The sequence below is a fragment of the Lithobates pipiens genome, unplaced genomic scaffold (genome assembly GCF_037356315.1).
Source record: "Lithobates pipiens isolate NorthernLeopardFrog02 unplaced genomic scaffold, aLitPip1_a1.2 Scaffold_69, whole genome shotgun sequence".
NCBI classification, from domain to species: domain Eukaryota; kingdom Metazoa; phylum Chordata; class Amphibia; order Anura; family Ranidae; genus Lithobates; species Lithobates pipiens.
Window position 1 is genome coordinate 4237 of NW_027507891.1, and position 13978 is coordinate 18214.

Here is a 13978-nt window from a genome sequence, read left to right on the forward strand (position 1 = left end):
TGGCTGAGAGATTTCCTATACTGTCTGTGATCTCCGGCTGGACTCTGATTGGCTGAGAGATTTCCTATACTGTCTGTGATCTCATGCTGGATTCTGATTGGCTGAGAGATTTCCTATACTGTCTGTGATCTCATGCTGGACTCTGATTGGCTGAGAGATTTCCTATACTGTCTGTGATCTCAGGCTGGACTCTGATTGGCTGAGAGATTTCCTATACTGTCTGTGATCTCATTCTGGACTCTGATTGGCTGAGAGATTTCCTATACTGTCTGTGATCTCATGCTGGACTCTGTTTGGCTGAGAGATTTCCTATACTGTCTGTGATCTCATTCTGGACTCTGATTGGCTGAGAGATTTCCTATACTGTCTGTGATCTCGGGCTGGACTCTGATTGGCGAGAAACCTTGAATAGACATGACAAACCCCTTATTCTGGAGCACATGCTGGACTCTGATTGGCTGAGAGATTTCCTATACTGTCTGTGATCTCATGCTGGACTCGGATTGGCTGAGAGATTTCCTATACTGTCTGTGATCTCGGGCTGGACTCTGATTGGCTGAGAGATTTCCTATACTGTCTGTGATCTCATTCTGGACTCTGATTGGCTGAGAGATTTCCTATACTGTCTGTGATCTCAGGCTGGACTCTGATTGGCTGAGAGATTTCCTATACTGTCTGTGATCTCATGCTGGATTCTGATTGGCTGAGAGATTTCCTATACTGTCTGTGATCTCAGGGCTGGACTCTGATTGGCTGAGAGATTTCCTATACTGTCTGTGATCTCATTCTGGACTCTGATTGGCTGAGAGATTTCCTATACTGTCTGTGATCTCAGGCTGGACTCTGATTGGCTGAGAGATTTCCTATACTGTCTGTGATCTCATTCTGGACTCTGATTGGCTGAGAGATTTCCTATACTGTCTGTGATCTCATTCTGGACTCTGATTGGCTGAGAGATTTCCTATACTGTCTGTGATCTCATGCTGGACTCTGATTGGCTGAGAGATTTCCTATACTGCTGCCCGGCTGGGACTCTGAGCGAGAGATTTCCTATACTGTCTGTGATCTCCATGCTGGGATTCTGAATTGGCTGAGAGAATCCTATACTGTCTGTGATCTCATGCTGGACTTGATTGGCTGAGAGATTTCCTATACTGTCTGTGATCTCAGGCTGGACTCTGATTGGCTGAGAGATTTCCTATACTGTCTGTGATCTCAGGCTGGACTCTGATTGGCTGAGAGATTTCCTATACTGTCTGTGATCTCATGCTGACTCTGATTGGCTGAGAGATTTCCTATACTGTCTGTGATCTCAGGCTGGACTCTGATTGGCTGAGAGATTTCCTATACTGTCTGTGATCTCATGCTGGATTCTGATTGGCTGAGAGATTTCCTTTACTGACCTGGTGATCCCCGGGCTGGACTCTGATTGGGCTGAGAGATTTCCTATACTGTCTGTGATCTCATGCTGGATTCTGATTGGCTGAGAGATTTCCTATACTGTCTGATCTCATGCTGGACTCTGATTGGCTGAGAGATTTCCTATACTGTCTGTGATCTCATGCTGGACTCGGATTGGCTGAGAGATTTCCTATACTGTCTGTGATCTCATGCTGGACTCTGATTGGCTGAGAGATTTCCTATACTGTCTGTGATCTCATGCTGGACTCTGATTGGCTGAGAGATTTCCTATACTGTCTGTGATCTCATGCTGGACTCTGATTGGCTGAGAGATTTCCTATACTCTCTGTGATCTCATTCTGGACTCTGATTGGCTGAGAGATTTCCTATACTGTCTGTGATCTCGGGCTGGACTCTGATTGGCTGAGAGATTTCCTATACTGTCTGTGATCTCATGCTGGACTCTGATTGGCTGAGAGATTTCCTATACTGTCTGTGATCTCGGGCTGGACACTGATTGGCTGAGAGATTTCCTATACTGTCTGTGATCTCATGCTGGACTCTGATTGGCTGAGAGATTTCCTATACTGTCTGTGATCTCATTCTGGACTCTGATTGGCTGAGAGATTTCCTATACTGTCTGTGATCCCCGGCTGGACTCTGATTGGCTGAGAGATTTCCTATACTGTCTGTGATCTCATGCTGGATTCTGATTGGCTGAGAGATTTCCTATACTGTCTGTGATCTCATGCTGGACTCTGATTGGCTGAGAGATTTCCTATACTGTCTGTGATCTCATGCTGGACTCTGATTGGCTGAGAGATTTCCTATACTGTCTGTGATCTCATGCTGGACTCGGATTGGCTGAGAGATTTCCTATACTGTCTGTGATCTCGGGCTGGACTCGGATTGGCTGAGAGATTTCCTATACTGTCTGTGATCTCGGGCTGGACTCTGATTGGCTGAGAGATTTCCTATACTGTCTGTGATCTCGGGCTGGACTCTGATTGGCTGAGAGATTTCCTATACTGTCTGTGATCTCATGCTGGACTCTGATTGGCTGAGAGATTTCCTATACTGTCTGTGATCTCATGCTGGACTCTGATTGGTTGAGAGATTTCCTATACTGTCTGTGATCTCGGGCTGGACTCTGATTGACTGAGAGATTTCCTATACTGTCTGTGATCTCATTCTGGACTCTGATTGGCTGAGAGATTTCCTATACTGTCTGTGATCCCCGGCTGGACTCTGATTGGCTGAGAGATTTCCTATACTGTCTGTGATCTCATGCTGGACTCTGATTGGCTGAGAGATTTCCTATTCTGTCTGTGATCTCATGCTGGACTCTGATTGGCTGAGAGATTTCCTATACTGTCTGTGATCTCATGCTGGACTCGGATTGGCTGAGAGATTTCCTATACTGTCTGTGATCTCGGGCTGGACTCTGATTGGCTGAGAGATTTCCTATACTGTCTGTGATCTCATTCTGGACTCTGATTGGCTGAGAGATTTCCTATACTGTCTGTGATCTCGGGCTGGACTCTGATTGGCTGAGAGATTTCCTATACTGTCTGTGATCTCATGCTGGACTCTGATTGGCTGAGAGATTTCCTATACTGTCTGTAATCTCGGGCTGGACTCTGATTGGCTGAGAGATTTCCTATACTGTCTGTGATCTCATTCTGGACTCTGATTGGCTGAGAGATTTCCTATACTGTCTGTGATCTCGGGGCTGGACTCTGATTGGCTGAGAGATTTCCTATACTGTCTGTGATCTCATTCTGGACTCTGATTGGCTGAGAGATTTCCTATACTGTCTGTGATCTCATGCTGGATTCTGATTGGCTGAGAGATTTCCTATACTGTCTGTGATCTCAGGCTGGACTCTGATTGGCTGAAAGATTTCCTATACTGTCTGTGATCTCATGCTGGATTCTGATTGGCTGAGAGATTTCCTATACTGTCTGTGATCTTATTCTGGACTCTGATTGGCTGAGAGATTTCCTATACTGTCTGTGATCTCATGCTGGACTCTGATTGGCTGAGAGATTTCCTATACTGTCTGTGATCTCATTCTGGACTCTGATTGGCTGAGAGATTTCCTATACTGTCTGTGATCCCCGGCTGGACTCTGATTGGCTGAGAGATTTCCTATACTGTCTGTGATCTCATGCTGGACTCTGATTGGCTGAGAGATTTCCTATACTGTCTGTGATCTCGGGCTGGACTCTGATTGGCTGAGAGATTTCCTATACTGTCTGTGATCTCATTCTGGACTCTGATTGTCTGAGAGATTTCCTATACTGTCTGTGATCTCGGGCTGGACTCTGATTGGCTGAGAGATTTCCTATACTGTCTGTGATCTCATTCTGGACTCTGATTGTCTGAGAGATTTCCTATACTGTCTGTGATCTCGGGCTGGACTCTGATTGGCTGAGAGATTTCCTATACTGTCTGTGATCTCATTCTGGACTCTGATTGGCTTAGAGATTTCCTATACTGTCTGTGATCTCATGCTGGATTCTGATTGGCTGAGAGATTTCCTATACTGTCTGTGATCTCAGGCTGGACTCTGATTGGCTGAGAGATTTCCTATACTGTCTGTGATCTCATGCTGGACTCGGATTGGCTGAGAGATTTCCTATACTGTCTGTGATCTCGGGCTGGACTCTGATTGGCTGAGAGATTTCCTATACTGTCTGTGATCTCATTCTGGACTCTGATTGGCTGAGAGATTTCCTATACTGTCTGTGATCTCATGCTGGACTCTGATTGGCTGAGAGATTTCCTATACTGTCTTTGATCTCATGCTGGACTCTGATTGGCTGAGAGATTTCCTATACTGTCTGTGATCTCAGGCTGGACTCTGATTGGCTGAGAGATTTCCTATACTGTCTGTGATCTCATTCTGGACTCTGATTGGCTGAGAGATTTCCTATACTGTCTGTGATCTCATGCTGGACTCGGATTGGCTGAGAGATTTCCTATACTGTCTGTGATCTCATGCTGGACTCTGATTGGCTGAGAGATTTCCTATACTGTCTGTGATCTCATGCTGGACTCTGATTGGCTGAGAGATTTCCTATACTGTCTGTGATCTCATGCTGGACTCTTATTGGCTGAGAGATTTCCTATACTGTCTGTGATCTCGGGCTGGACTCTGATTGGCTGAGAGATTTCCTATACTGTCTGTGATCTCATGCTGGACTCTGATTGGCTGAGAGATTTCCTATACTGTCTGTGATCTCGGGCTGGACTCTGATTGGCTGAGAGATTTCCTATACTGTCTGTGATCTCATTCTGGACTCTGATTGGCTGAGAGATTTCCTATACTGTCTGTGATCTCGGGCTGGACTCTGATTGGCTGAGAGATTTCCTATACTGTCTGTGATCTCATTCTGGACTCTGATTGGCTGAGAGATTTCCTATACTGTCTGTGATCCCCGGCTGGACTCTGATTGGCTGAGAGATTTCCTATACTGTCTGTGATCTCATGCTGGATTCTGATTGGCTGAGAGATTTCCTATACTGTCTGTGATCTCAGGCTGGACTCTGATTGGCTGAGAGATTACCTATACTGTCTGTGATCTCATGCTGGACTCGGATTGGCTGAGAGATTTCCTATACTGTCTGTGATCTCGGGCTGGACTCTGATTGGCTGAGAGATTTCCTATACTGTCTGTGATCTCATGCTGGACTCTGATTGGCTGAGAGATTTCCTATACTGTCTGTGATCTCGGGCTGGACTCTGATTGGCTGAGAGATTTCCTATACTGTCTGTGATCTCATTCTGGACTCTGATTGGCTGAGAGATTTCCTATACTGTCTGTGATCTCATGCTGGATTCTGATTGGCTGAGAGATTTCCTATACTGTCTGTGATCTCAGGCTGGACTCTGATTGGCTGAGAGATTACCTATACTGTCTGTGATCTCATGCTGGACTCGGATTGGCTGAGAGATTTCCTATACTGTCTGTGATCTCGGGCTGGACTCTGATTGGCTGAGAGATTTCCTATACTGTCTGTGATCTCAGGCTGGACTCTGATTGGCTGAGAGATTTCCTATACTGTCTGTGATCTCATTCTGGACTCTGATTGGCTGAGAGATTTCCTATACTGTCTGTGATCTCATGCTGGACTCTGTTTGGCTGAGAGATTTCCTATACTGTCTGTGATCTCAGGCTGGACTCTGATTGGCTGAGAGATTTCCTATACTGTCTGTGATCTCGGGCTGGACTCTGATTGGCTGAGAGATTTCCTATACTGTCTGTGATCTCATGCTGGACTCTGATTGGCTGAGAGATTTCCTATAATGTCTGTGATCTCAGGCTGGACTCTGATTGGCTGAGAGATTTCCTATACTGTCTGTGATCTCATGCTGGATTCTGATTGGCTGAGAGATTTCCTATACTGTCTGTGATCTCATGCTGGACTCTGATTGGCTGAGAGATTTCCTATACTGTCTGTGATCTCATGCTGGATTCTGATTGGCTGAGAGATTTCCTATACTGTCTGTGATCTCAGGCTGGACTCTGATTGGCTGAGAGATTTCCTATACTGTCTGTGATCTCATTCTGGACTCTGATTGGCTGAGAGATTTCCTATACTGTCTGTGATCTCATGCTGGACTCTGTTTGGCTGAGAGATTTCCTATACTGTCTGTGATCTCAGGCTGGACTCTGATTGGCTGAGAGATTTCCTATACTGTCTGTGATCTCATTCTGGACTCTGATTGGCTGAGAGATTTCCTATACTGTCTGTGATCTCATGCTGGACTCTGATTGGCTGAGAGATTTCCTATACTGTCTGTGATCTCAGGCTGGACTCTGATTGGCTGAGAGATTTCCTATACTGTCTGTGATCTCATTCTGGACTCTGATTGGCTGAGAGATTTCCTATACTGTCTGTGATCTCATGCTGGACTCTGATTGGCTGAGAGATTTCCTATACTGTCTGTGATCTCATTCTGGACTCTGATTGGCTGAGAGATTTCCTATACTGTCTGTGATCTCATGCTGGACTCTGATTGGCTGAGAGATTTCCTATACTGTCTGTGATCTCATTCTGGACTCTGATTGGCTGAGAGATTTCCTATACTGTCTGTGATCCCCGGCTGGACTCTGATTGGCTGAGAGATTTCCTATACTGTCTGTGATCTCATGCTGGACTCTGATTGGCTGAGAGATTTCCTATACTGTCTGTGATCTCATGCTGGACTCTGATTGGCTGAGAGATTTCCTATACTGTCTGTGATCTCATGCTGGACTCTGATTGGCTGAGAGATTTCCTATACTGTCTGTGATCTCGGGCTGGACTCTGATTGGCTGAGAGATTTCCTATACTGTCTGTGATCTCATTCTGGACTCTGATTGGCTGAGAGATTTCCTATACTGTCTGTGATCTCGGGCTGGACTCTGATTGGCTGAGAGATTTCCTATACTGTCTGTGATCTCATGCTGGACTCTGATTGGCTGAGAGATTTCCTATACTGTCTGTGATCTCATGCTGGACTCTGATTGGCTGAGAGATTTCCTATACTGTCTGTGATCTCATTCTGGACTCTGATTGGCTGAGAGATTTCCTATACTGTCTGTGATCTCATGCTGGACTCTGATTGGCTGAGAGATTTCCTATACTGTCTGTGATCTCATGCTGGATTCTGATTGGCTGAGAGATTTCCTATAATGTCTGTGATCTCAGGCTGGACTCTGATTGGCTGAGAGATTTCCTATACTGTCTGTGATCTCATGCTGGACTCTGATTGGCTGAGAGATTTCCTATACTGTCTGTGATCTCGGGCTGGATTCTGATTGGCTGAGAGATTTCCTATACTGTCTGTGATCTCATGCTGGACTCTGATTGGCTGAGAGATTTCCTATACTGTCTGTGATCTCAGGCTGGACTCTGATTGGCTGAGAGATTTCCTATACTGTCTGTGATCTCATTCTGGACTCTGATTGGCTGAGAGATTTCCTATACTGTCTGTGATCTCATGCTGGACTCTGATTGGCTGAGAGATTTCCTATACTGTCTGTGATCTCGGGCTGGACTCTGATTGGCTGAGAGATTTCCTATACTGTCTGTGATCTCATTCTGTACTCTGATTGGCTGAGAGATTTCCTATACTGTCTGTGATCTCGGGCTGGACTCTGATTGGCTGAGAGATTTCCTATACTGTCTGTGATCCCCGGCTGGACTCTGATTGGCTGAGAGATTTCCTATACTGTCTGTGATCTCATGCTGGATTCTGATTGGCTGAGAGATTTCCTATACTGTCTGTGATCTCATGCTGGACTCTGATTGGCTGAGAGATTTCCTATACTGTCTGTGATCTCATGCTGGACTCGGATTGGCTGAGAGATTTCCTATACTGTCTGTGATCTCGGGCTGTACTCTGATTGGGTGAGAGATTTCCTATACTGTCTGTGATCTCATTCTGGACTCTGATTGGCTGAGAGATTTCCTATACTGTCTGTGATCTCATTCTGGACTCTGATTGGCTGAGAGATTTCCTATACTGTCTGTGATCCCCGGCTGGACTCTGATTGGCTGAGAGATTTCCTATACTGTCTGTGATCTCATGCTGGATTCTGATTGGCTGAGAGATTTCCTATACTGTCTGTGATCTCATGCTGGACTCTGATTGGCTGAGAGATTTCCTATACTGTCTGTGATCTCATGCTGGACTCGGATTGGCTGAGAGATTTCCTATACTGTCTGTGATCTCGGGCTGGACTCTGATTGGCTGAGAGATTTCCTATACTGTCTGTGATCTCATGCTGGACTCTGATTGGCTGAGAGATTTCCTATACTGTCTGTGATCTCGGGCTGGACTCTGATTGGCTGAGAGATTTCCTATACTGTCTGTGATCTCATGCTGGATTCTGATTGGCTGAGAGATTTCCTATACTGTCTGTGATCTCATGCTGGACTCTGATTGGCTGAGAGATTTCCTATACTGTCTGTGATCTCAGGCTGGACTCTGATTGGCTGAGATATTTCCTATACTGTCTGTGATCTCATTCTGGACTCTGATTGGCTGAGAGATTTCCTATACTGTCTTTGATCTCATGCTGGACTCTGATTGGCTGAGAGATTTCCTATACTGTCTGTGATCTCATTCTGGACTCTGATTGGCTGAGAGATTTCCTATACTGTCTGTGATCTCATTCTGGACTCTGATTGGCTGAGAGATTTCCTATACTGTCTGTGATCCCCGGCTGGACTCTGATTGGCTGAGAGATTTCCTATACTGTCTGTGATCTCATGCTGGACTCTGATTGGCTGAGAGATTTCCTATACTGTCTGTGATCTCGGGCTGGACTCTGATTGGCTGAGAGATTTCCTATACTGTCTGTGATCTCATGCTGGATTCTGATTGGCTGAGAGATTTCCTATAATGTCTGTGATCTCAGGCTGGACTCTGATTGGCTGAGAGATTTCCTATACTGTCTGTGATCTCGGGCTGGACTCTGATTGGCTGAGAGATTTCCTATACTGTCTGTGATCTCATTCTGGACTCTGATTGGCTGAGAGATTTCCTATACTGTCTGTGATCTCATGATGGACTCTGATTGGCTGAGAGATTTCGTATACTGTCTGTGATCTCAAGCTGGACTCTGATTGGCTGAGAGATTTCCTATACTGTCTGTGATCTCATTCTGGACTCTGATTGGCTGAGAGATTTCCTATACTGTCTGTGATCCCCGGCTGGACTCTGATTGGCTGAGAGATTTCCTATACTGTCTGTGATCTCATGCTGGATTCTGATTGGCTGAGAGATTTCCTATACTGTCTGTGATCTCATGCTGGACTCTGATTGGCTGAGAGATTTCCTATACTGTCTGTGATCTCAGGCTGGACTCTGATTGGCTGAGAGATTTCCTATACTGTCTGTGATCTCATGCTGGACTCTGATTGGCTGAGAGATTTCCTATACTGTCTGTGATCTCATTCTGGACTCTGATTGGCTGAGAGATTTCCTATACTGTCTGTGATCTCATGCTGGACTCTGATTGGCTGAGAGATTTCCTATACTGTCTGTGATCTCGGGCTGGACTCTGATTGGCTGAGAGATTTCCTATACTGTCTGTGATCTCATTCTGGACTCTGATTGGCTGAGAGATTTCCTATACTGTCTGTGATCTCGGGCTGGACTCTGATTGGCTGAGAGATTTCCTATACTGTCTGTGATCTCATGCTGGATTCTGATTGGCTGAGAGATTTCCTATACTGTCTGTGATCTCATGCTGGACTCTGATTGGCTGAGAGATTTCCTATACTGTCTGTGATCTCATGCTGGACTCTGATTGGCTGAGAGATTTCCTATACTGTCTGTGATCTCATGCTGGACTCGGATTGGCTGAGAGATATGCTGGACTCGGATTGGCTGAGAGATTTCCTATACTGTCTGTGATCTCGGGCTGGACTCTGATTGGCTGAGAGATTTCCTATACTGTCTGTGATCTCATGCTGGACTCTGATTGGCTGAGAGATTTCCTATACTGTCTGTGATCTCGGGCTGGACTCCGATTGGCTGAGAGATTTCCTATACTGTCTGTGATCTCATGCTGGATTCTGATTGGCTGAGAGATTTCCTATACTGTCTGTGATCTCATGCTGGACTCTGATTGGCTGAGAGATTTCCTATACTGTCTGTGATCTCAGGCTGGACTCTGATTGGCTGAGAGATTTCCTATACTGTCTGTGATCTCATTCTGGACTCTGATTGGCTGAGAGATTTCCTATACTGTCTGTGATCTCGGGCTGGACTCTGATTGGCTGAGAGATTTCCTATACTGTCTGTGATCTCATTCTGGACTCTGATTGGCTGAGAGATTTCCTATACTGTCTGTGATCCCCGGCTGGACTCTGATTGGCTGAGAGATTTCCTATACTGTCTGTGATCTCATGCTGGATTCTGATTGGCTGAGAGATTTCCTATACTGTCTGTGATCTCAGGCTGGACTCTGATTGGCTGAGAGATTTCCTATACTGTCTGTGATCTCATGCTGGACTCGGATTGGCTGAGAGATTTCCTATACTGTCTGTGATCTCGGGCTGGACTCTGATTGGCTGAGAGATTTCCTATACTGTCTGTGATCTCATTCTGGACTCTGATTGGCTGAGAGATTTCCTATACTGTCTGTGATCTCATGCTGGACTCTGATTGGCTGAGAGATTTCCTATACTGTCTGTGATCTCATGCTGGACTCTGATTGGCTGAGAGATTTCCTATACTGTCTGTGATCTCATGCTGGACTCTGATTGGCTGAGAGATTTCCTATACTGTCTGTGATCTCATTCTGGACTCTGATTGGCTGAGAGATTTCCTATACTGTCTGTGATCTCGGGCTGGACTCTGATTGGCTGAGAGATTTCCTATACTGTCTGTGATCTCATTCTGGACTCTGATTGGCTGAGAGATTTCCTATACTGTCTGTGATCTCATGCTGGACTCTGATTGGTGTCCCGTCTGTCTGTATTCATATCGGTGTCCCGTCTGTCTGTACTCATATTGGTGTCCCGTCTGTCTGTACTCATATTAGTGTCCGTCTGTCTGTACTCATATCGGTGTCCGTCTGTCTGTATTCATATTGGTGTCCGTCTGTCTGTACTCATATTGGTGTCCCGTCTGTCTGTACTCATATTGGTGTCCCGTCTGTCTGTACTCATATTGGTGTCCGTCTGTCTGTACTCATATCGGTGTCCGTCTGTCTGTACTCATATTGGTGTCCGTCTGTCTGTACTCATATTGGTGTCCCGTCTGTCTGTATTCATATTGGTGTCCGTCTGTCTGTACTCATATTGGTGTCCGTCTGTCTGTACTCATATCGGTGTCCGTCTGTCTGTATTCATATTGGTGTCCCGTCTGTCTGTACTCATATTGGTGTCCGTCTGTCTGTACTCATATCGGTGTCCGTCTGTCTGTACTCATATTGGTGTCCCGTCTGTCTGTACTCATATTGGTGTCCCGTCTGTCTGTACTCATATCGGTGTCCCGTCTGTCTGTACTCATATTGGTGTCCGTCTGTCTGTACTCATATCGGTGTCCGTCTGTCTGTATTCATATTGGTGTCCCGTCTGTCTGTACTCATATCGGTGTCCCGTCTGTCTGTACTCATATTGGTGTCCGTCTGTCTGTACTCATATCGGTGTCCGTCTGTCTGTACTCATATTGGTGTCCCGTCTGTCTGTACTCATATTGGTGTCCCGTCTGTCTGTACTCATATTGGTGTCCGTCTGTCTGTACTCATATTGGTGTCCCGTCTGTCTGTACTCATATCGGTGTCCGTCTGTCTGTACTCATATTGGTGTCCGTCTGTCTGTACTCATATTGGTGTCCCGTCTGTCTGTACTCATATTGGTGTCCGTCTGTCTGTATTCATATTGGTGTCCCGTCTGTCTGTACTCATATCGGTGTCCCGTCTGTCTGTACTCATATTGGTGTCCGTCTGTCTGTACTCATATTGGTGTCCCGTCTGTCTGTACTCATATCGGTGTCCGTCTGTCTGTACTCATATTGGTGTCCGTCTGTCTGTACTCATATTGGTGTCCCGTCTGTCTGTACTCATATTGGTGTCCGTCTGTCTGTATTCATATTGGTGTCCCGTCTGTCTGTACTCATATTGGTGTCCCGTCTGTCTGTACTCATATTGGTGTCCCGTCTGTCTGTACTCATATTGGTGTCCGTCTGTCTGTACTCATATCGGTGTCCGTCTGTCTGTACTCATATTGGTGTCCCGTCTGTCTGTACTCATATTGGTGTCCGTCTGTCTGTATTCATATTGGTGTCCCGTCTGTCTGTACTCATATCGGTGTCCCGTCTGTCTGTACTCATATTGGTGTCCCGTCTGTCTGTACTCATATCGGTGTCCCGTCTGTCTGTACTCATATTGGTGTCCGTCTGTCTGTACTCATATTGGTGTCCCGTCTGTCTGTACTCATATTGGTGTCCGTCTGTCTGTACTCATATTGGTGTCCGTCTGTCTGTACTCATATTGGTGTCCCGTCTGTCTGTACTCATATTGGTGTCCCGTCTGTCTGTACTCATATTGGTGTCCCGTCTGTCTGTACTCATATTGGTGTCCTTCTGTCTGTACTCATATTGGTGTCCCGTCTGTCTGTACTCATATTGGTGTCCTTCTGTCTGTACTCATATTGGTGTCCCGTCTGTCTGTACTCATATTGGTGTCCCGTCTGTCTGTACTCATATTGGTGTCCCGTCTGTCTGTACTCATATCGGTGTCCGTCTGTCTGTACTCATATTGGTGTCCGTCTGTCTGTACTCATATCGGTGTCCGTCTGTCTGTACTCATATCGGTGTCCCGTCTGTCTGTACTCATATCGGTGTCCGTCTGTCTGTACTCATATTGGTGTCCGTCTGTCTGTACTCATATTGGTGTCCCGTCTGTCTGTACTCATATCGGTGTCCGTCTGTCTGTATTCATATTGGTGTCCCGTCTGTCTGTACTCATATCGGTGTCCCGTCTGTCTGTACTCATATTGGTGTCCGTCTGTCTGTACTCATATCGGTGTCCGTCTGTCTGTACTCATATTGGTGTCCCGTCTGTCTGTACTCATATTGGTGTCCCGTCTGTCTGTACTCATATTGGTGTCCCGTCTGTCTGTACTCATATTGGTGTCCGTCTGTCTGTACTCATATCGGTGTCCGTCTGTCTGTACTCATATTGGTGTCCCGTCTGTCTGTACTCATATTGGTGTCCGTCTGTCTGTATTCATATTGGTGTCCCGTCTGTCTGTACTCATATCGGTGTCCCGTCTGTCTGTACTCATATTGGTGTCCCGTCTGTCTGTACTCATATCGGTGTCCCGTCTGTCTGTACTCATATTGGTGTCCGTCTGTCTGTACTCATATTGGTGTCCCGTCTGTCTGTACTCATATTGGTGTCCGTCTGTCTGTACTCATATTGGTGTCCGTCTGTCTGTACTCATATTGGTGTCCCGTCTGTCTGTACTCATATTGGTGTCCCGTCTGTCTGTACTCATATTGGTGTCCCGTCTGTCTGTACTCATATCGGTGTCCGTCTGTCTGTACTCATATTGGTGTCCGTCTGTCTGTACTCATATCGGTGTCCGTCTGTCTGTACTCATATCGGTGTCCCGTCTGTCTGTACTCATATCGGTGTCCGTCTGTCTGTACTCATATTGGTGTCCGTCTGTCTGTACTCATATTGGTGTCCCGTCTGTCTGTACTCATATTGGTGTCCGTCTGTCTGTACTCATATTGGTGTCCCGTCTGTCTGTACTCATATTGGTGTCCGTCTGTCTGTACTCATATTGGTGTCCGTCTGTCTGTACTCATATTGGTGTCCCGTCTGTCTGTACTCATATTGGTGTCCCGTCTGTCTGTACTCATATTGGTGTCCGTCTGTCTGTACTCATATTGGTGTCCGTCTGTCTGTACTCATATTGGTGTCCCGTCTGTCTGTACTCATATTGGTGTCCCGTCTGTCTGTACTCATATTGGTGTCCGTCTGTCTGTACTCATATTGGTGTCCCGTCTGTCTGTACTCATATTGGTGTCCGTCTGTCTGTACTCATATCGGTGTCCCGT